At 48.1% G+C, this 21,770-nt stretch overlaps 1 protein-coding gene across 2 annotated transcripts in view; it reads right to left on the reverse strand.

Moving 5' to 3' along the window:
* Positions 1–21,770, reverse strand: part of LOC141258660 (sterile alpha motif domain-containing protein 12-like) — a 57,002-nt gene that overhangs the window by 16,058 nt on the left and 19,174 nt on the right. The window lies entirely within an intron of this gene.

Below are 21,770 nucleotides of genomic sequence, written 5' to 3' on the forward strand. Positions count from 1 at the left end.
GTGTGATCGCACCACTGATCGGCCCGAGGACTGACTGTATGCCAACAGTATGCCCGCCGGGAGGGGCAGAGCCAGAGCATTAAAGGGACCTGTCACCGGTCAGATGGGACCGGTTTAGCTCTTACGTTAGTCCTGCTGCTCTCCTGAGCCCGCTGGAGCTGAGCTCTGATCGCTGCTGTTTACCATGTAGAAGCTGGTGACAATTTCCTACAGCAGCTTTTGAAATGGAGCAGTTCTAGGTGCATGCACCGGATATTATCAGCCCCCCACAACACGATTGTGGGGCACCGGGGGTCACCAAGGCAGCCGGGGGGCCTGAGAAAGCCCCTTCATCACTGCCATCCAGAGGTTGAGCTTCACAGGAGACAGCCAGTTCCCTGCAGACTGCATTACTGTGGTATTACCGAATATAAGCAACAGACGATCACAGGGTCAAGCCCCCGAAAGAGACTAAAAAATAAAATTAGAAATTAAAAATAAAGATTACAAATATCGTAAAGAGGAACAGAATTGATCGGTCGGAATTCTGCTGCGGCACAAGCGTGAATCTATAGAGACCTCCGCTCATCCCACAGAGAACACAAGCGTGAATCTATAGAGACCTCCGCTCATCCCACAGAGAACACAAGCGTGAATCTATAGAGACCTCCGCTCATCCCACAGAGAACACAAGCGTGAATCTATAGAGACCTCCGCTCATCCCACAGAGAACACAAGCGTGAATCTATAGAGACCTCCGCTCATCCCACAGAGAACACAAGCGTGAATCTATAGAGACCTCCGCTCATCCCACAGAGAACACAAGCGTGAATCTATAGAGACCTCCGCTCATCCCACAGAGAACACAAGCGTGAATCTATAGAGACCTCCGCTCATCCCACAGAGAACACAAGCGTGAATCTATAGAGACCTCCGCTCATCCCACAGAGAACACAAGCGTGAATCTATAGAGACCTCCGCTCATCCCACAGAGAACACAAGTGTGAATCTATAGAGACCTCCGCTCATCCCACAGAGAACACAAGTGTGAATCTATAGAGACCTCCGCTCATCCCACAGAGAACACAAGCGTGAATCTATAGAGACCTCCGCTCATCCCACAGAGAACACAAGCGTGAATCTATAGAGACCTCCGCTCATCCCACAGAGAACACAAGCGTGAATCTATAGAGACCTCCGCTCATCCCACAGAGAACACAAGCGTGAATCTATAGAGACCTCCGCTCATCCCACAGAGAACACAAGCGTGAAACTATAGAGACCTCCGCTCATCCCACAGAGAACACAAGAGTGAATCTATAGAGACCTCAGCTCATCCCACAGAGAACACAAGAGTGAATCTATAGAGACCTCAGCTCATCCCACAGAGAACACAAGCGTGAATCTATAGAGACCTCCGCTCATCCCACAGAGAACACAAGAGTGAATCTATAGAGACCTCCGCTCATCCCACAGAGAACACAAGAGTGAATCTATAGAGACCTCCGCTCATCCCACAGAGAACACAAGAGTGAATCTATAGAGACCTCCGCTCATCCCACAGAGAACACAAGCGTGAATCTATAGAGACCTCCGCTCATCCCACAGAGAACACAAGCGTGAATCTATAGAGACCTCCGCTCATCCCACAGAGAACACAAGCGTGAATCTATAGAGACCTCCGCTCATCCCACAGAGAACACAAGAGTGAATCTATAGAGACCTCCGCTCATCCCACAGAGAACACAAGCGTGAATCTATAGAGACCTCCGCTCATCCCACAGAGAACACAAGCGTGAATCTATAGAAACCTCCGCTCATCCCACAGAGAACACAAGAGTGAATCTATAGAGACCTCCGCTCATCCCACAGAGAACACAAGCGTGAATCTATAGAGACCTCCGCTCATCCCACAGAGAACACAAGCGTGAATCTATAGAGACCTCCGCTCATCCCACAGAGAACACAAGAGTGAATCTATAGAGACCTCCGCTCATCCCACAGAGAACACAAGCGTGAATCTATAGAGACCTCCGCTCATCCCACAGAGAACACAAGCGTGAATCTATAGAGACCTCCGCTCATCCCACAGAGAACACAAGCGTGAATCTATAGAGACCTCAGCTCATCCCACAGAGAACACAAGCGTGAATCTATAGAGACCTCCGCTCATCCCACAGAGAACACAAGAGTGAATCTATAGAGACCTCCGCTCATCCCACAGAGAACACAAGCGTGAATCTATAGAGACCTCAGCTCATCCCACAGAGAACACAAGTGTGAATCTATAGAGACCTCCGCTCATCCCACAGAGAACACAAGCGTGAATCTATAGAGACCTCCGCTCATCCCACAGAGAACACAAGCGTGAATCTATAGAGACCTCCGCTCATCCCACAGAGAACACAAGCGTGAATCTATAGAGACCTCCGCTCATCCCACAGAGAACACAAGCGTGAATCTATAGAGACCTCCGCTCATCCCACAGAGAACACAAGCGTGAATCTATAGAGACCTCCGCTCATCCCACAGAGAACACAAGAGTGAATCTATAGAGACCTCCGCTCATCCCACAGAGAACACAAGCGTGAATCTATAGAGACCTCCGCTCATCCCACAGAGAACACAAGCGTGAATCTATAGAGACCTCCGCTCATCCCACAGAGAACACAAGAGTGAATCTATAGAGACCTCCGCTCATCCCACAGAGAACACAAGCGTGAATCTATAGAGACCTCCGCTCATCCCACAGAGAACACAAGCGTGAATCTATAGAGACCTCCGCTCATCCCACAGAGAACACAAGCGTGAATCTATAGAGACCTCCGCTCATCCCACAGAGAACACAAGCGTGAATCTATAGAGACCTCAGCTCATCCCACAGAGAACACAAGCGTGAATCTATAGAGACCTCCGCTCATCCCACAGAGAACACAAGCGTGAATCTATAGAGACCTCCGCTCATCCCACAGAGAACACAAGCGTGAATCTATAGAGACCTCCGCTCATCCCACAGAGAACACAAGCGTGAATCTATAGAGACCTCCGCTCATCCCACAGAGAACACAAGCGTGAATCTATAGAGACCTCCGCTCATCCCACAGAGAACACAAGAGTGAATCTATAGAGACCTCCGCTCATCCCACAGAGAACACAAGCGTGAATCTATAGAGACCTCAGCTCATCCCACAGAGAACACAAGCGTGAATCTATAGAGACCTCCGCTCATCCCACAGAGAACACAAGCGTGAATCTATAGAGACCTCCGCTCATCCCACAGAGAACACAAGCGTGAATCTATAGAGACCTCCGCTCATCCCACAGAGAACACAAGCGTGAATCTATAGAGACCTCCGCTCATCCCACAGAGAACACAAGCGTGAATCTATAGAGACCTCCGCTCATCCCACAGAGAACACAAGCGTGAATCTATAGAGACCTCCGCTCATCCCACAGAGAACACAAGAGTGAATCTATAGAGACCTCCGCTCATCCCACAGAGAACACAAGCGTGAATCTATAGAGACCTCCGCTCATCCCACAGAGAACACAAGCGTGAATCTATAGAGACCTCCGCTCATCCCACAGAGAACACAAGCGTGAATCTATAGAGACCTCCGCTCATCCCACAGAGAACACAAGAGTGAATCTATAGAGACCTCCGCTCATCCCACAGAGAACACAAGCGTGAATCTATAGAGACCTCCGCTCATCCCACAGAGAACACAAGCGTGAATCTATAGAGACCTCCGCTCATCCCACAGAGAACACAAGTGTGAATCTATAGAGACCTCAGCTCATCCCACAGAGAACACAAGCGTGAATCTATAGAGACCTCCGCTCATCCCACAGAGAACACAAGCGTGAATCTATAGAGACCTCCGCTCATCCCACAGAGAACACAAGTGTGAATCTATAGAGACCTCCGCTCATCCCACAGAGAACACAAGTGTGAATCTATAGAGACCTCCGCTCATCCCACAGAGAACACAAGCGTGAATCTATAGAGACCTCCGCTCATCCCACAGAGAACACAAGCGTGAATCTATAGAGACCTCCGCTCATCCCACAGAGAACACAAGCGTGAATCTATAGAGACCTCCGCTCATCCCACAGAGAACACAAGAGTGAATCTATAGAGACCTCCGCTCATCCCACAGAGAACTCAAGCGTGAATCTATAGAGACCTCCGCTCATCCCACAGAGAACACAAGCGTGAATCTATAGAGACCTCCGCTCATCCCACAGAGAACACAAGCGTGAATCTATAGAGACCTCCGCTCATCCCACAGAGAACACAAGAGTGAATCTATAGAGACCTCCGCTCATCCCACAGAGAACACAAGCGTGAATCTATAGAGACCTCCGCTCATCCCACAGAGAACACAAGCGTGAATCTATAGAGACCTCCGCTCATCCCACAGAGAACACAAGTGTGAATCTATAGAGACCTCAGCTCATCCCACAGAGAACACAAGCGTGAATCTATAGAGACCTCCGCTCATCCCACAGAGAACACAAGCGTGAATCTATAGAGACCTCCGCTCATCCCACAGAGAACACAAGTGTGAATCTATAGAGACCTCCGCTCATCCCACAGAGAACACAAGCGTGAATCTATAGAGACCTCCGCTCATCCCACAGAGAACACAAGCGTGAATCTATAGAGACCTCCGCTCATCCCACAGAGAACACAAGCGTGAATCTATAGAGACCTCCGCTCATCCCACAGAGAACACAAGCGTGAATCTATAGAGACCTCCGCTCATCCCACAGAGAACACAAGCGTGAATCTATAGAAACCTCCGCTCATCCCACAGAGAACACAAGCGTGAATCTATAGAGACCTCCGCTCATCCCAGAGAACACAAGCGTGAATCTATAGAGACCTCCGCTCATCCCACAGAGAACACAAGTGTGAATCTATAGAGACCTCCGCTCATCCCACAGAGAACACAAGTGTGAATCTATAGAGACCTCCGCTCATCCCACAGAGAACACAAGTGTGAATCTATAGAGACCTCCGCTCATCCCACAGAGAACACAAGTGTGAAACTATAGAGACCTCCGCTCATCCCACAGAGAACACAAGCGTGAATCTATAGAGACCTCCGCTCATCCCACAGAGAACACAAGAGTGAATCTATAGAGACCTCCGCTCATCCCACAGAGAACACAAGCGTGAATCTATAGAGACCTCCGCTCATCCCAGAGAACACAAGCGTGAATCTATAGAAACCTCCGCTCATCCCACAGAGAACACAAGAGTGAATCTATAGAGACCTCCGCTCATCCCACAGAGAACACAAGCGTGAATCTATAGAGACCTCCGCTCATCCCACAGAGAACACAAGTGTGAATCTATAGAGACCTCCGCTCATCCCACAGAGAACACAAGCGTGAATCTATAGAGACCTCCGCTCATCCCACAGAGAACACAAGTGTGAATCTATAGAGACCTCCGCTCATCCCACAGAGAACACAAGCGTGAATCTATAGAGACCTCCGCTCATCCCACAGAGAACACAAGTGTGAATCTATAGAGACCTCCGCTCATCCCACAGAGAACACAAGTGTGAATCTATAGAGACCTCCGCTCATCCCACAGAGAACACAAGCGTGAATCTATAGAGACCTCCGCTCATCCCACAGAGAACACAAGCGTGAATCTATAGAGACCTCCGCTCGCTTTGACCCGGCATTATGAAACGTCTCTGGTGTCAGAAAACAGCGACACAAAGGAAAGGAATCCGCGAGTATTTAGCCCTTCTGTCGCCGACCCCCCGCTGATGTTTCCCGAGGGGTTTTCAGCACAATGAACACAAAATCTAAAACACAAGGGCAGAATCACATTATCACATTATCACATTATCACATTGTCACATTTTTGTCGTTTTCAGTTCATCACATGAGAAAGTGATAGGAATCACAACTCTCCCAAAACACAGCATGAAAGGGTTAATGTAAGGAATGGATCCATAACTGAAGCCAATGGAAACCAGGGGCCTCACTGATTATTATGGAGGGGCCTCACTGATTATTATGGAGGGGCCTCACTGATTATTAGGGAGGGGCCTCACTGATTATTATGGAGGGGCCTCACTGATTATTATGGAGGGGCCTCACTGATTATTATGGAGGGGCCTCACTGATTATTATGGAGGGGCCCCACTGATTATTGAGGAGCCTCACTGATTATTATGGAGGGGCCTCACTGATTATTAGGGAGGGGCCTCACTGATTATTATAGAGGGGCCTCACTGATTATTATGGAGGGGCCTCACTGATTATTATGGAGGGGCCTCACTGATTATTATGGAGGGGCCTCACTGATTATTAGGGAGGAGCCTCACTGATTATTATGGAGGAGCCTCACTGATTATTATGGAGGGGCCTCACTGATTATTAGGGAGTCCACTGATTATTATGGAGGGGCCTCACTGATTATTATGGAGGGGCCTCACTGATTATTAGGGAGGGGCCTCACTGATTATTATGGAGGGGCCTCACTGATTATTAGGGAGGGGCCTCACTGATTATTAGGGAGGGGCCTCACTGATTATTATGGAGGGGCCTCACTGATTATTATGGAGGGGCCTCACTGATTATTATGGAGGGGCCTCACTGATTATTATGGAGGGGCCTCACTGATTATTATGGAGGAGCCTCACTGATTATTATGGAGGGGCCTCACTGATTATTAGGGAGGGGCCTCACTGATTATTATAGAGGGGCCTCACTGATTATTATAGAGGGGCCTCACTGATTATTATGGAGGGGCCTCACTGATTATTAGGGAGTCCACTGATTATTATGGAGGGGCCTCACTGATTATTATGGAGGAGCCTCACTGATTATTAGGGAGGGGCCTCACTGATTATTATGGAGGGGCCTCACTGATTATTAGGGAGGGGCCTCACTGATTATTATGGAGGGGCCCCACTGATTATTAGGGAGTCCACTGATTATTATGGCGGGGCCTCACTGATTATTATGGAGGAGCCTCACTGATTATTATGGAGGGGCCCCACTGATTATTAGGGAGTCCACTGATTATTATGGAGGGGCCTCACTGATTATTATGGAGGGGCCCCACTGATTATTATGGAGGGGCCCCACTGATTATTAGGGAGTCCACTGATTATTATGGAGGGGCCTCACTGATTATTATGGAGGGGCCCCACTGATTATTATGGAGGGGCCTCACTGATTATTATGGAGGGGCCTCACTGATTATTATGGAGGGGCCTCACTGATTATTATGGAGGGGCCCCACTGATTATTAGGGAGTCCACTGATTATTATGGCGGGGCCTCACTGATTATTATGGAGGAGCCTCACTGATTATTATGGAGGGGCCCCACTGATTATTAGGGAGTCCACTGATTATTATGGAGGGGCCTCACTGATTATTATGGAGGGGCCCCACTGATTATTATGGAGGGGCCCCACTGATTATTAGGGAGTCCACTGATTATTATGGAGGGGCCTCACTGATTATTATGGAGGGGCCTCACTGATTATTAGGGAGGAGCCTCACTGATTATTATGGAGGAGCCTCACTGATTATTATGGAGGGGCCTCACTGATTATTAGGGAGTCCACTGATTATTATGGAGGGGCCTCACTGATTATTATGGAGGAGCCTCACTGATTATTAGGGAGGGGCCTCACTGATTATTATGGAGGGGCCTCACTGATTATTAGGGAGGGGCCTCACTGATTATTATGGAGGGGCCCCACTGATTATTAGGGAGTCCACTGATTATTATGGCGGGGCCTCACTGATTATTATGGAGGAGCCTCACTGATTATTATGGAGGGGCCCCACTGATTATTAGGGAGTCCACTGATTATTATGGAGGGGCCTCACTGATTATTATGGAGGGGCCTCACTGATTATTAGGGAGGGGCCTCACTGATTATTATGGAGGGGCCCCACTGATTATTAGGGAGTCCACTGATTATTAGGGAGGGGCCTCACTGATTATTAGGGAGGGGCCTCACTGATTATTATGGAGGGGCCCCACTGATTATTAGGGAGTCCACTGATTATTAGGGAGGGGCCTCACTGATTATTAGGGAGGGGCCTCACTGATTATTAATTGGGGGTCCAATGATTATTATGGGGCGACACTGACTAGGTCAGTATGAGTATGCAGATACCAAACATGCATATTATTATTATTTTTATTTAGGTAGTTACAGCCACTGATATACTGACAGTTGCTAGTGGTCGTAACCATGGATACTAAGCGACAGCAATGCCCTGCACATGAGGAAAGAGACATAGCGCATCGGAAGAACTATACTACATTGCTAATTGGAGGTAGTTCGTAATATTCTTCTTATTACACCTACTACATATACTGGGATAGGATCTTGGAGATGGGAATAGCCCTGTAATCCTCAGTGATTGCTGCCGTGTACGCTTCACCCCACGTCCCCCACCCAAACTAACAGATCACATCGATCTGATACCAATATAATGACTCTAGCGGAGGGCCCGACCTGAGTTTTGAGTGTTTCTTGGGGGCTTCCATGATGGCCAGATATGCAGTACGCACCGGCCTACACACTAAGGCTTCATTCACACCTCAGCAGCTTTTCTCGCACATAGAAAGCTCCTGCTTCCATTAGTGTTGTGTTAGCTTTTCACCAGTATTTGCTCCTTCTTCATTTTTACCATCAGTGATTTTATTGTAAGAAAAATAAATAAATTGTGAATCTCCTGCCCGTTACAATAATAAAGCGGACACAGGCGGTGCACAGCGGGCGGTGTACGGCGGGCGGTGTACGGAGGGCGGTGCACGGTGTACGGCGGGCGGTGCACGGCGGGCGGTGCACGGCGGGCGGTGGACGGAGGGCGGTGGACGGCCAGCGGTGTATGGCGGGGGTACACGGCGGGCGGTGGACGGTGTACGGCGCATAGCGGGCGGTGCACGGCGGGCGGTGGACGGAGGGCGGTGGACAGCCAGCGGTGTATGGCGGGGGGTACACGGCGGGCGGTGGACGGCGGGCGGTGCATAGAGGGCGGTGGACGGCGGGCGGTGCACAGCGGGCGGTGTACGGCGGGCGGTGTACGGAGGGCGGTGGACGGAGGGTGGTGGACGGCCAGCGGTGTAAGGCGGGCGGTGCACAGCGGGGGAGTATACAGAGGGTGGTGGACGGAGGGCGGTGTACGGCGGGCGGTGTACGGAGGGCGGTGCATGGCGGGCGGTGGACGGAGGGCGGTGGGCGGCCAGCGGTGTAAGGCGGGCGGTGCACAGCGGGGGGGTATACCGAGGGTGGTGGACGGAGGGCGGTGGACGGCCGGCGGTGCACGGCGGGCGGTGGACGGTGTACGGCGGGCGGTGCACGGTGTACGGCGGGCGGTGCACGGTGTACGGCGGGCGGTGCACGGTGTACGGCGGTGTACGGCGGGCGGTGCATGGCGGGCGGTGGACGGCCAGCGGTGTATGGCGGGGGTACACGGCGGGCGGTGGACGGTGTACGGCGCATAGCGGGCGGTGCACGGCGGGCGGTGGACGGCGGGTGGTGGACGGCAGGCGGTGGACGGCCAGCGGTGTATGGCGGGGGGTACACGGCGGGCGGTGGACGGCGGGCGGTGCATAGAGGGCGGTGGACGGCGGGCGGTGCATGGCGGGTGGAGGGCGGCGGGCGGTGCACAGCGGGCGGTGTACGGCGGGCGGTGTACGGAGGGCGGTGGACGGAGGGTGGTGGACGGCCAGCGGTGTAAGGCGGGCGGTGCACAGCGGGGGAGTATACAGAGGGTGGTGGACGGAGGGCGGTGTACGGCGGGCGGTGTACGGAGGGCGGTGCATGGCGGGCGGTGGACGGAGGGCGGTGGGCGGCCAGCGGTGTAAGGCGGGCGGTGCACAGCGGGGGGGTATACCGAGGGTGGTGGACGGAGGGCGGTGGACGGCCGGCGGTGCACGGCGGGCGGTGGACGGTGTACGGCGGGCGGTGCACGGTGTACGGCGGGCGGTGCACGGTGTACGGCGGGCGGTGCACGGTGTACGGTGGTGTACGGCGGGCGGTGCATGGCGGGCGGTGGACGGCCAGCGGTGTATGGCGGGGGTACACGGCGGGCGGTGGACGGTGTACGGCGCATAGCGGGCGGTGGACGGCGGGTGGTGGACGGCGGGCGGTGGACGGCCAGCGGTGTATGGCGGGGGGTACACGGCGGGCGGTGGACGGCGGGCGGTGCATAGAGGGCGGTGGACGGCGGGCGGTGCATGGCGGGTGGAGGGCGGAGGGCGGTGTACGGCGGGCGGCCAGCGGTGTACGGCGGACGGTGTGTGCGAGCACTGACTAGCAAGACTGGGATAATTTGATACGTGTCTCGATGCCTTCCAGATATTTTTTGCGGACGCAGAAAACGCGGACATGTGAACAGCATTGGTGGCTCAGTAGTTAGTATTGTATATAGGGCTCAGTGGTTAGCAGTGTATTGTAGATAGAGCAGCATGGTGTCTTAGTGGATAGCAGTGTATTGTAGATAGAGCAGCATGGTGTCTTAGTGGATAGCAGTGTATTGTAGATAGAGCAGCATGGTGTCTTAGTGGATAGCAGTGTATTGTAGATAGAGCAGCATGGTGTCTTAGTGGATAGCAGTGTATTGTAGATAGGGCAGCATGGTGTCTTAGTGGATAGCAGTGTATTGTAGGTAGAGCAGCATGGTGTCTTAGTGGATAGCAGTGTATTGTAGATAGAGCAGCATGGTGTCTTAGTGGTTAGCAGTGTATTGTAGATAGAGCAGCATGGTGTCTTAGTGGATAGCAGTGTATTGTAGATAGAGCAGCATGGTGTCTTAGTGGATAGCAGTGTATTGTAGATAGAGCAGCATGGTGTCTTAGTGGATAGCAGTGTATTGTAGATAGAGCAGCATGGTGTCTTAGTGGATAGCAGTGTATTGTAGATAGGGCAGCATGGTGTCTTAGTGGATAGCAGTGTATTGTAGATAGGGCAGCATGGTGTCTTAGTGGATAGCAGTGTATTGTAGATAGAGCAGCATGGTGTCTTAGTGGATAGCAGTGTATTGTAGATAGAGCAGCATGGTGTCTTAGTGGATAGCAGTGTATTGTAGATAGGGCAGCATGGTGTCTTAGTGGATAGCAGTGTATTGTAGATAGAGCAGCATGGTGTCTTAGTGGATAGCAGTGTATTGTAGATAGAGCAGCATGGTGTCTTAGTGGATAGCAGTGTATTGTAGATAGAGCAGCATGGTGTCTTAGTGGTTAGCAGTGTATTGTAGATAGAGCAGCATGGTGTCTTAGTGGATAGCAGTGTATTGTAGATAGAGCAGCATGGTGTCTTAGTGGATAGCAGTGTATTGTAGATAGGGCAGCATGGTGTCTTAGTGGATAGCAGTGTATTGTAGATAGAGCAGCATGGTGTCTTAGTGGATAGCAGTGTATTGTAGATAGGGCAGCATGGTGTCTTAGTGGTTAGCAGTGTATTGTAGATAGAGCAGCATGGTGTCTTAGTGGATAGCAGTGTATTGTAGATAGAGCAGCATGGTGTCTTAGTGGATAGCAGTGTATTGTAGATAGAGCAGCATGGTGTCTTAGTGGATAGCAGTGTATTGTAGATAGGGCAGCATGGTGTCTTAGTGGATAGCAGTGTATTGTAGATAGGGCAGCATGGTGTCTTAGTGGATAGCAGTGTATTGTAGATAGAGCAGCATGGTGTCTTAGTGGATAGCAGTGTATTGTAGATAGAGCAGCATGGTGTCTTAGTGGATAGCAGTGTATTGTAGATAGGGCAGCATGGTGTCTTAGTGGATAGCAGTGTATTGTAGATAGAGCAGCATGGTGTCTTAGTGGATAGCAGTGTATTGTAGATAGAGCAGCATGGTGTCTTAGTGGATAGCAGTGTATTGTAGATAGGGCAGCATGGTGTCTTAGTGGATAGCAGTGTATTGTAGATAGGGCAGCATGGTGTCTTAGTGGATAGCAGTGTATTGTAGATAGGGCAGCATGGTGTCTTAGTGGATAGCAGTGTATTGTAGATAGAGCAGCATGGTGTCTTAGTGGATAGCAGTGTATTGTAGATAGGGCAGCATGGTGTCTTAGTGGATAGCAGTGTATTGTAGATAGGGCAGCATGGTGTCTTAGTGGATAGCAGTGTATTGTAGATAGGGCAGCATGGTGTCTTGGTAGTTAGCAGTGTATTGTAGATAGAGCAGCACGGTGTCTTAGTGGATAGCAGTGTATTGTAGATAGAGCAGCACGGTGTCTTAGTGGATAGCAGTGTATTGTAGATAGAGCAGCATGGTGTCTTGGTAGTTAGCAGTGTATTGTAGATAGAGCAGCATGGTGTCTTAGTGGATAGCAGTGTATTGTAGATAGGGCAGCATGGTGTCTTAGTGGTTAGCAGTGTATTGTAGGTAGAGCAGCATGGTGTCTTAGTGGATAGCAGTGTATTGTAGATAGGGCAGCATGGTGACTTAGTGGATAGCAGTGTATTGTAGATAGAGCAGCACGGTGTCTTAGTGGATAGCAGTGTATTGTAGATAGAGCAGCATGGTGTCTTAGTGGATAGCAGTGTATTGTAGATAGAGCAGCATGGTGTCTTAGTGGATAGCAGTGTATTGTAGATAGAGCAGCACGGTGTCTTAGTGGATAGCAGTGTATTGTAGATAGAGCAGCATGGTGTCTTAGTGGATAGCAGTGTATTGTAGATAGAGCAGCACGGTGTCTTAGTGGATAGCAGTGTATTGTAGATAGAGCAGCACGGTGTCTTAGTGGATAGCAGTGTATTGTAGATAGAGCAGCATGGTGTCTTAGTGGATAGCAGTGTATTGTAGATAGAGCAGCACGGTGTCTTAGTGGATAGCAGTGTATTGTAGATAGAGCAGCATGGTGTCTTAGTGGATAGCAGTGTATTGTAGATAGAGCAGCACGGTGTCTTAGTGGATAGCAGTGTATTGTAGATAGAGCAGCATGGTGTCTTAGTGGATAGCAGTGTATTGTAGATAGAGCAGCATGGTGTCTTAGTGGTTAGCAGTGTATTGTAGATAGAGCAGCACGGTGTCTTAGTGGATAGCAGTGTATTGTAGATAGAGCAGCATGGTGTCTTAGTGGATAGCAGTGTATTGTAGATAGGGCAGCACGGTGTCTTAGTGGATAGCAGTGTATTGTAGATAGAGCAGCACGGTGTCTTAGTGGATAGCAGTGTATTGTAGATAGAGCAGCATGGTGTCTTAGTGGATAGCAGTGTATTGTAGATAGAGCAGCATGGTGTCTTAGTGGATAGCAGTGTATTGTAGATAGAGCAGCATGGTGTCTTAGTGGATAGCAGTGTATTGTAGATAGAGCAGCACGGTGTCTTAGTGGATAGCAGTGTATTGTAGATAGAGCAGCATGGTGTCTTAGTGGATAGCAGTGTATTGTAGATAGGGCAGCATGGTGTCTTAGTGGATAGCAGTGTATTGTAGATAGAGCAGCATGGTGTCTTAGTGGATAGCAGTGTATTGTAGATAGAGCAGCATGGTGTCTTAGTGGATAGCAGTGTATTGTAGATAGAGCAGCATGGTGTCTTAGTGGATAGCAGTGTATTGTAGATAGAGCAGCATGGTGTCTTAGTGGATAGCAGTGTATTGTAGATAGGGCAGCACAGTGTCTTAGTGGATAGCAGTGTATTGTAGATAGGGCAGCATGGTGTCTTAGTAGTTAGCAGTGTATTGTAGATAGAGCAGCACGGTGTCTTAGTGGATAGCAGTGTATTGTAGATAGGGCAGCATGGTGTCTTAGTGGATAGCAGTGTATTGTAGATAGGGCAGCATGGTGTCTTAGTGGATAGCAGTGTATTGTAGATAGGGCAGCACGGTGACTTAGTGGATAGCAGTGTATTGTAGATAGGGCAGCATGGTGTCTTAGTGGATAGCAGTGTATTGTAGATAGAGCAGCATGGTGTCTTAGTGGATAGCAGTGTATTGTAGATAGAGCAGCATGGTGTCTTAGTGGATAGCAGTGTATTGTAGATAGAGCAGCATGGTGTCTTAGTGGTTAGCAGTGTATTGTAGATAGAGCAGCATGGTGTCTTAGTGGTTAGCAGTGTATTGTAGATAGGGCAGCATGGTGTCTTAGTGGATAGCAGTGTATTGTAGATAGAGCAGCATGGTGTCTTAGTGGTTAGCAGTGTATTGTAGATAGAGCAGCATGGTGTCTTAGTGGTTAGCAGTGTATTGTAGATAGGGCAGCATGGTGTCTTAGTGGATAGCAGTGTATTGTAGATAGAGCAGCATGGTGTCTTAGTGGTTAGCAGTGTATTGTAGATAGAGCAGCATGGTGTCTTAGTGGTTAGCAGTGTATTGTAGATAGAGCAGCATGGTGTCTTAGTGGATAGCAGTGTATTGTAGATAGAGCAGCATGGTGTCTTAGTGGATAGCAGTGTATTGTAGATAGAGCAGCATGGTGTCTTAGTGGTTAGCAGTGTATTGTAGATAGAGCAGCATGGTGTCTTAGTGGTTAGCAGTGTATTGTAGATAGGGCAGCATGGTGTCTTAGTGGATAGCAGTGTATTGTAGATAGGGCAGCATGGTGTCTTAGTGGATAGCAGTGTATTGTAGATAGGGCAGCATGGTGTCTTAGTGGATAGCAGTGTATTGTAGATAGGGCAGCATGGTGTCTTAGTGGATAGCAGTGTATTGTAGATAGAGCAGCATGGTGTCTTAGTGGATAGCAGTGTATTGTAGATAGAGCAGCATGGTGTCTTAGTGGATAGCAGTGTATTGTAGATAGAGCAGCATGGTGTCTTAGTGGATAGCAGTGTATTGTAGATAGGGCAGCATGGTGTCTTAGTGGATAGCAGTGTATTGTAGATAGAGCAGCATGGTGTCTTAGTGGATAGCAGTGTATTGTAGATAGAGCAGCATGGTGTCTTAGTGGATAGCAGTGTATTGTAGATAGAGCAGCATGGTGTCTTAGTGGATAGCAGTGTATTGTAGATAGAGCAGCATGGTGTCTTAGTGGATAGCAGTGTATTGTAGATAGGGCAGCATGGTGTCTTAGTGGTTAGCAGTGTATTGTAGATAGGGCAGCATGGTGTCTTAGTGGATAGCAGTGTATTGTAGATAGGCAGCATGGTGTCTTAGTGGTTAGCAGTGTATTGTAGATAGAGCAGCATGGTGTCTTAGTGGTTAGCAGTGTATTGTAGATAGAGCAGCATGGTGTCTTAGTGGATAGCAGTGTATTGTAGATAGAGCAGCATGGTGTCTTAGTGGATAGCAGTGTATTGTAGATAGGGCAGCATGGTGTCTTAGTGGATAGCAGTGTATTGTAGATAGAGCAGCATGGTGTCTTAGTGGATAGCAGTGTATTGTAGATAGAGCAGCATGGTGTCTTAGTGGATAGCAGTGTATTGTAGATAGGGCAGCATGGTGTCTTAGTGGTTAGCAGTGTATTGTAGATAGAGCAGCATGGTGTCTTAGTGGATAGCAGTGTATTGTAGATAGAGCAGCATGGTGACTTAGTGGATAGCAGTGTATTGTAGATAGGGCAGCATGGTGTCTTAGTGGTTAGCAGTGTATTGTAGATAGGGCAGCATGGTGTCTTAGTGGATAGCAGTGTATTGTAGATAGGGCAGCACGGTGTCTTAGTGGATAGCAGTGTATTGTAGATAGGGCAGCATGGTGTCTTAGTGGATAGCAGTGTATTGTAGATAGAGCAGCATGGTGTCTTAGTGGATAGCAGTGTATTGTAGATAGGGCAGCATGGTGTCTTAGTGGTTAGCAGTGTATTGTAGATAGGGCAGCATGGTGTCTTAGTGGATAGCAGTGTATTGTAGATAGAGCAGCACGGTGTCTTAGTGGATAGCAGTGTATTGTAGATAGGGCAGCATGGTGTCTTAGTGGTTAGCAGTGTATTGTAGATAGAGCAGCATGGTGTCTTAGTGGATAGCAGTGTATTGTAGTAGAGCAGCATGGTGACTTAGTGGATAGCAGTGTATTGTAGATAGGGCAGCATGGTGTCTTAGTGGTTAGCAGTGTATTGTAGATAGGGCAGCATGGTGTCTTAGTGGATAGCAGTGTATTGTAGATAGGGCAGCACGGTGTCTTAGTGGATAGCAGTGTATTGTAGATAGGGCAGCATGGTGTCTTAGTGGTTAGCAGTGTATTGTAGATAGGGCAGCATGGTGTCTTAGTGGATAGCAGTGTATTGTAGATAGAGCAGCATGGTGTCTTAGTGGTTAGCAGTGTATTGTAGATAGAGCAGCATGGTGTCTTAGTGGATAGCAGTGTATTGTAGGTAGAGCAGCATGGTGACTTAGTGGATAGCAGTGTATTGTAGATAGAGCAGCATGGTGACTTAGTGGTTAGCAGTGTATTGTAGATAGAGCAGCATGGTGTCTTAGTGGATAGCAGTGTATTGTAGATAGGGCAGCATGGTGTCTTAGTGGATAGCAGTGTATTGTAGGTAGAGCAGCATGGTGACTTAGTGGATAGCAGTGTATTGTAGGTAGAGCAGCATGGTGACTTAGTGGATAGCAGTGTATTGTAGATAGAGCAGCATGGTGTCTTAGTGGATAGCAGTGTATTGTAGATAGAGCAGCATGGTGTCTTAGTGGATAGCAGTGTATTGTAGATAGAGCAGCATGGTGTCTTAGTGGATAGCAGTGTATTGTAGATAGAGCAGCATGGTGTCTTAGTGGATAGCAGTGTATTGTAGATAGGGCAGCACGGTGTCTTAGTGGATAGCAGTGTATGTAGATAGAGCAGCATGGTGTCTTAGTGGTTAGCAGTGTATTGTAGATAGAGCAGCATGGTGTCTTAGTGGATAGCAGTGTATTGTAGATAGAGCAGCATGGTGTCTTAGTGGATAGCAGTGTATTGTAGATAGAGCAGCACGGTGACTTAGTGGATAGCAGTGTATTGTAGATAGGGCAGCATGGTGTCTTAGTGGATAGCAGTGTATTGTAGATAGGGCAGCATGGTGTCTTAGTGGATAGCAGTGTATTGTAGATAGAGCAGCATGGTGTCTTAGTGGATAGCAGTGTATTGTAGATAGAGCAGCATGGTGTCTTAGTAGTTAGCAGTGTATTGTAGATAGAGCAGCATGGTGTCTTAGTGGATAGCAGTGTATTGTAGATAGAGCAGCACGGTGTCTTAGTGGATAGCAGTGTATTGTAGATAGAGCAGCATGGTGTCTTAGTGGATAGCAGTGTATTGTAGATAGGGCAGCATGGTGTCTTAGTGGATAGCAGTGTATTGTAGATAGAGCAGCATGGTGTCTTAGTGGATAGCAGTGTATTGTAGATAGAGCAGCATGGTGTCTTAGTGGTTAGCAGTGTATTGTAGATAGGGCAGCATGGTGTCTTAGTGGATAGCAGTGTATTGTAGATAGAGCAGCATGGTGTCTTAGTGGTTAGCAGTGTATTGTAGATAGGGCAGCATGGTGTCTTAGTGGTTAGCAGTGTATTGTAGATAGGGCAGCATGGTGTCTTAGTGGATAGCAGTGTATTGTAGATAGGGCAGCATGGTGTCTTAGTGGATAGCAGTGTATTGTAGATAGGGCAGCATGGTGTCTTAGTGGATAGCAGTGTATTGTAGATAGAGCAGCACGGTGTCTTAGTGGATAGCAGTGTATTGTAGATAGGGCAGCATGGTGTCTTAGTGGATAGCAGTGTATTGTAGATAGGGCAGCACGGTGTCTTAGTGGATAGCAGTGTATTGTAGATAGAGCAGCACGGTGTCTTAGTGGATAGCAGTGTATTGTAGATAGGGCAGCATGGTGTCTTAGTGGTTAGCAGTGTATTGTAGATAGGGCAGCATGGTGTCTTAGTGGATAGCAGTGTATTGTAGATAGAGCAGCATGGTGTCTTAGTGGATAGCAGTGTATTGTAGATAGAGCAGCATGGTGATTAGTGGATAGCAGTGTATTGTAGATAGGGCAGCACGGTGTCTTAGTGGATAGCAGTGTATTGTAGATAGGGCAGCATGGTGTCTTAGTGGATAGCAGTGTATTGTAGATAGGGCAGCATGGTGTCTTAGTGGATAGCAGTGTATTGTAGATAGGGCAGCATGGTGTCTTAGTGGATAGCAGTGTATTGTAGATAGGGCAGCATGGTGTCTTAGTGGATAGCAGTGTATTGTAGATAGGGCAGCATGGTGTCTTAGTGGATAGCAGTGTATTGTAGATAGGGCAGCATGGTGTCTTAGTGGATAGCAGTGTATTGTAGATAGGGCAGCACGGTGTCTTAGTGGATAGCAGTGTATTGTAGATAGGGCAGCATGGTGTCTTAGTGGATAGCAGTGTATTGTAGATAGAGCAGCATGGTGTCTTAGTGGATAGCAGTGTATTGTAGATAGGGCAGCACGGTGTCTTAGTGGATAGCAGTGTATTGTAGATAGGGCAGCATGGTGTCTTAGTGGTTAGCAGTGTATTGTAGATAGAGCAGCATGGTGTCTTAGTGGATAGCAGTGTATTGTAGATAGAGCAGCATGGTGACTTAGTGGATAGCAGTGTATTGTAGATAGAGCAGCACGGTGTCTTAGTGGATAGCAGTGTATTGTAGATAGGGCAGCATGGTGTCTTAGTGGTTAGCAGTGTATTGTAGATAGAGCAGCATGGTGACTTAGTGGATAGCAGTGTATTGTAGATAGAGCAGCACGGTGTCTTAGTGGATAGCAGTGTATTGTAGATAGGGCAGCATGGTGTCTTAGTGGATAGCAGTGTATTGTAGATAGAGCAGCATGGTGTCTTAGTGGATAGCAGTGTATTGTAGATAGGCAGCATGGTGTCTTAGTGGATAGCAGTGTATTGTAGATAGGGCAGCATGGTGTCTTAGTGGATAGCAGTGTATTGTAGATAGAGCAGCATGGTGACTTAGTGGATAGCAGTGTATTGTAGATAGGGCAGCATGGTGTCTTAGTGGATAGCAGTGTATTGTAGATAGGGCAGCATGGTGTCTTAGTGGTTAGCAGTGTATTGTAGATAGAGCAGCATGGTGTCTTAGTGGATAGCAGTGTATTGTAGATAGAGCAGCATGGTGTCTTAGTGGATAGCAGTGTATTGTAGATAGAGCAGCATGGTGACTTAGTGGATAGCAGTGTATTGTAGATAGAGCAGCATGGTGTCTTAGTGGATAGCAGTGTATTGTAGATAGGGCAGCATGGTGTCTTAGTGGTTAGCAGTGTATTGTAGATAGAGCAGCATGGTGTCTTAGTGGATAGCAGTGTATTGTAGATAGGGCAGCACGGTGTCTTAGTGGATAGCAGTGTATTGTAGATAGAGCAGCATGGTGTCTTAGTGGATAGCAGTGTATTGTAGATAGGGCAGCACGGTGTCTTAGTGGATAGCAGTGTATTGTAGATAGGGCAGCACGGTGTCTTAGTGGATAGCAGTGTATTGTAGATAGAGCAGCATGGTGTCTTAGTGGATAGCAGTGTATTGTAGATAGGGCAGCACGGTGTCTTAGTGGATAGCAGTGTATTGTAGATAGGGCAGCACGGTGTCTTAGTGGATAGCAGTGTATTGTAGATAGAGCAGCATGGTGTCTTAGTGGATAGCAGTGTATTGTAGATAGAGCAGCACTGTTAGTGGATAGCAGTGTATTGTAGATAGAGCAGCATGGTGTCTTAGTGGATAGCAGTGTATTGTAGATAGAGCAGCACGGTGTCTTAGTGGATAGCAGTGTATTGTAGATAGAGCAGCATGGTGTCTTAGTGGATAGCAGTGTATTGTAGATAGAGCAGCACGGTGTCTTAGTGGATAGCAGTGTATTGTAGATAGAGCAGCACGGTGTCTTAGTGGTTAGCAGTGTATTGTAGATAGAGCAGCACGGTGTCTTAGTGGATAGCAGTGTATTGTAGATAGAGCAGCATGGTGTCTTAGTGGATAGCAGTGTATTGTAGATAGGGCAGCATGGTGTCTTAGTGGATAGCAGTGTATTGTAGATAGGGCAGCATGGTGTCTTAGTGGATAGCAGTGTATTGTAGATAGGGCAGCATGGTGTCTTAGTGGATAGCAGTGTATTGTAGATAGAGCAGCACGGTGTCTTAGTGGATAGCAGTGTATTGTAGATAGGGCAGCATGGTGTCTTAGTGGATAGCAGTGTATTGTAGATAGGGCAGCATGGTGTCTTAGTGGATAGCAGTGTATTGTAGATAGGGCAGCATGGTGTCTTAGTGGATAGCAGTGTATTGTAGATAGGGCAGCATGGTGTCTTAGTGGATAGCAGTGTATTGTAGATAGGCAGCATGGTGTCTTAGTGGATAGCAGTGTATTGTAGATAGGGCAGCATGGTGTCTTAGTGGATAGCAGTGTATTGTAGATAGAGCAGCATGGTGTCTTAGTGGATAGCAGTGTATTGTAGATAGGGCAGCATGGTGTCTTAGTGGTTAGCAGTGTATTGTAGATAGAGCAGCATGGTGACTTAGTAGTTAGCAGTGTATTGTAGATAGGGCAGCATGGTGACTTAGTAGTTAGCAGTGTATTGTAGATAGAGCAGCATGGTGTCTTAGTAGTTAGCAGTGTATTGTAGATAGGGCAGCATGGTGTCTTAGTGGATAGCAGTGTATTGTAGATAGAGCAGCATGGTGTCTTAGTGGATAGCAGTGTATTGTAGATAGGGCAGCATGGTGTCTTAGTGGATAGCAGTGTATTGTAGATAGAGCAGCATGGTGTCTTAGTGGATAGCAGTGTATTGTAGATAGAGCAGCATGGTGTCTTAGTGGATAGCAGTGTATTGTAGATAGGGCAGCATGGTGTCTTAGTGGATAGCAGTGTATTGTAGATAGGGCAGCATGGTGTCTTAGTGGATAGCAGTGTATTGTAGATAGAGCAGCATGGTGTCTTAGTGGATAGCAGTGTATTGTAGATAGAGCAGCATGGTGTCTTAGTGGATAGCAGTGTATTGTAGATAGGGCAGCATGGTGTCTTAGTGGATAGCAGTGTATTGTAGATAGAGCAGCATGGTGTCTTAGTGGATAGCAGTGTATTGTAGATAGGGCAGCATGGTGTCTTAGTGGATAGCAGTGTATTGTAGATAGGGCAGCATGGTGTCTTAGTGGATAGCAGTGTATTGTAGATAGAGCAGCATGGTGTCTTAGTGGATAGCAGTGTATTGTAGATAGGGCAGCATGGTGTCTTAGTGGATAGCAGTGTATTGTAGATAGAGCAGCATGGTGTCTTAGTGGATAGCAGTGTATTGTAGATAGGGCAGCATGGTGTCTTAGTGGATAGCAGTGTATTGTAGATAGAGCAGCATGGTGTCTTAGTGGATAGCAGTGTATTGTAGATAGAGCAGCATGGTGTCTTAGTGGATAGCAGTGTATTGTAGATAGAGCAGCATGGTGTCTTAGTGGTTAGCAGTGTATTGTAGATAGAGCAGCATGGTGTCTTAGTGATAGCAGTGTATTGTAGATAGAGCAGCATGGTGTCTTAGTGGATAGCAGTGTATTGTAGATAGAGCAGCATGGTGTCTTAGTGGATAGCAGTGTATTGTAGATAGAGCAGCATGGTGTCTTAGTGGATAGCAGTGTATTGTAGATAGAGCAGCATGGTGTCTTAGTGGTTAGCAGTGTATTGTAGATAGAGCAGCATGGTGTCTTAGTGGATAGCAGTGTATCTCTGTAGATAGAGCAGCAGCTGGTGTCTTAGTGGATAGCAGTGTATTGTAGATAGGGCAGCATGGTGTCTTAGTGGATAGCAGTGTATTGTAGATAGGGCAGCATGGTGTCTTAGTGGATAGCAGTGTATTGTAGATAGAGCAGGCATGGTGTCTTAGTTGTTGTTAGGCAGTGTATTGTAGATAGAGCAGCATGGTGTCTTAGTGGATAGCAGTGT

This window comes from Phyllobates terribilis, unplaced genomic scaffold (assembly GCF_046119375.1).
Source record: "Phyllobates terribilis strain yellow unplaced genomic scaffold, ASM4611937v1 Scaffold_3__8_contigs__length_932513732, whole genome shotgun sequence".
NCBI classification, from domain to species: domain Eukaryota; kingdom Metazoa; phylum Chordata; class Amphibia; order Anura; family Dendrobatidae; genus Phyllobates; species Phyllobates terribilis.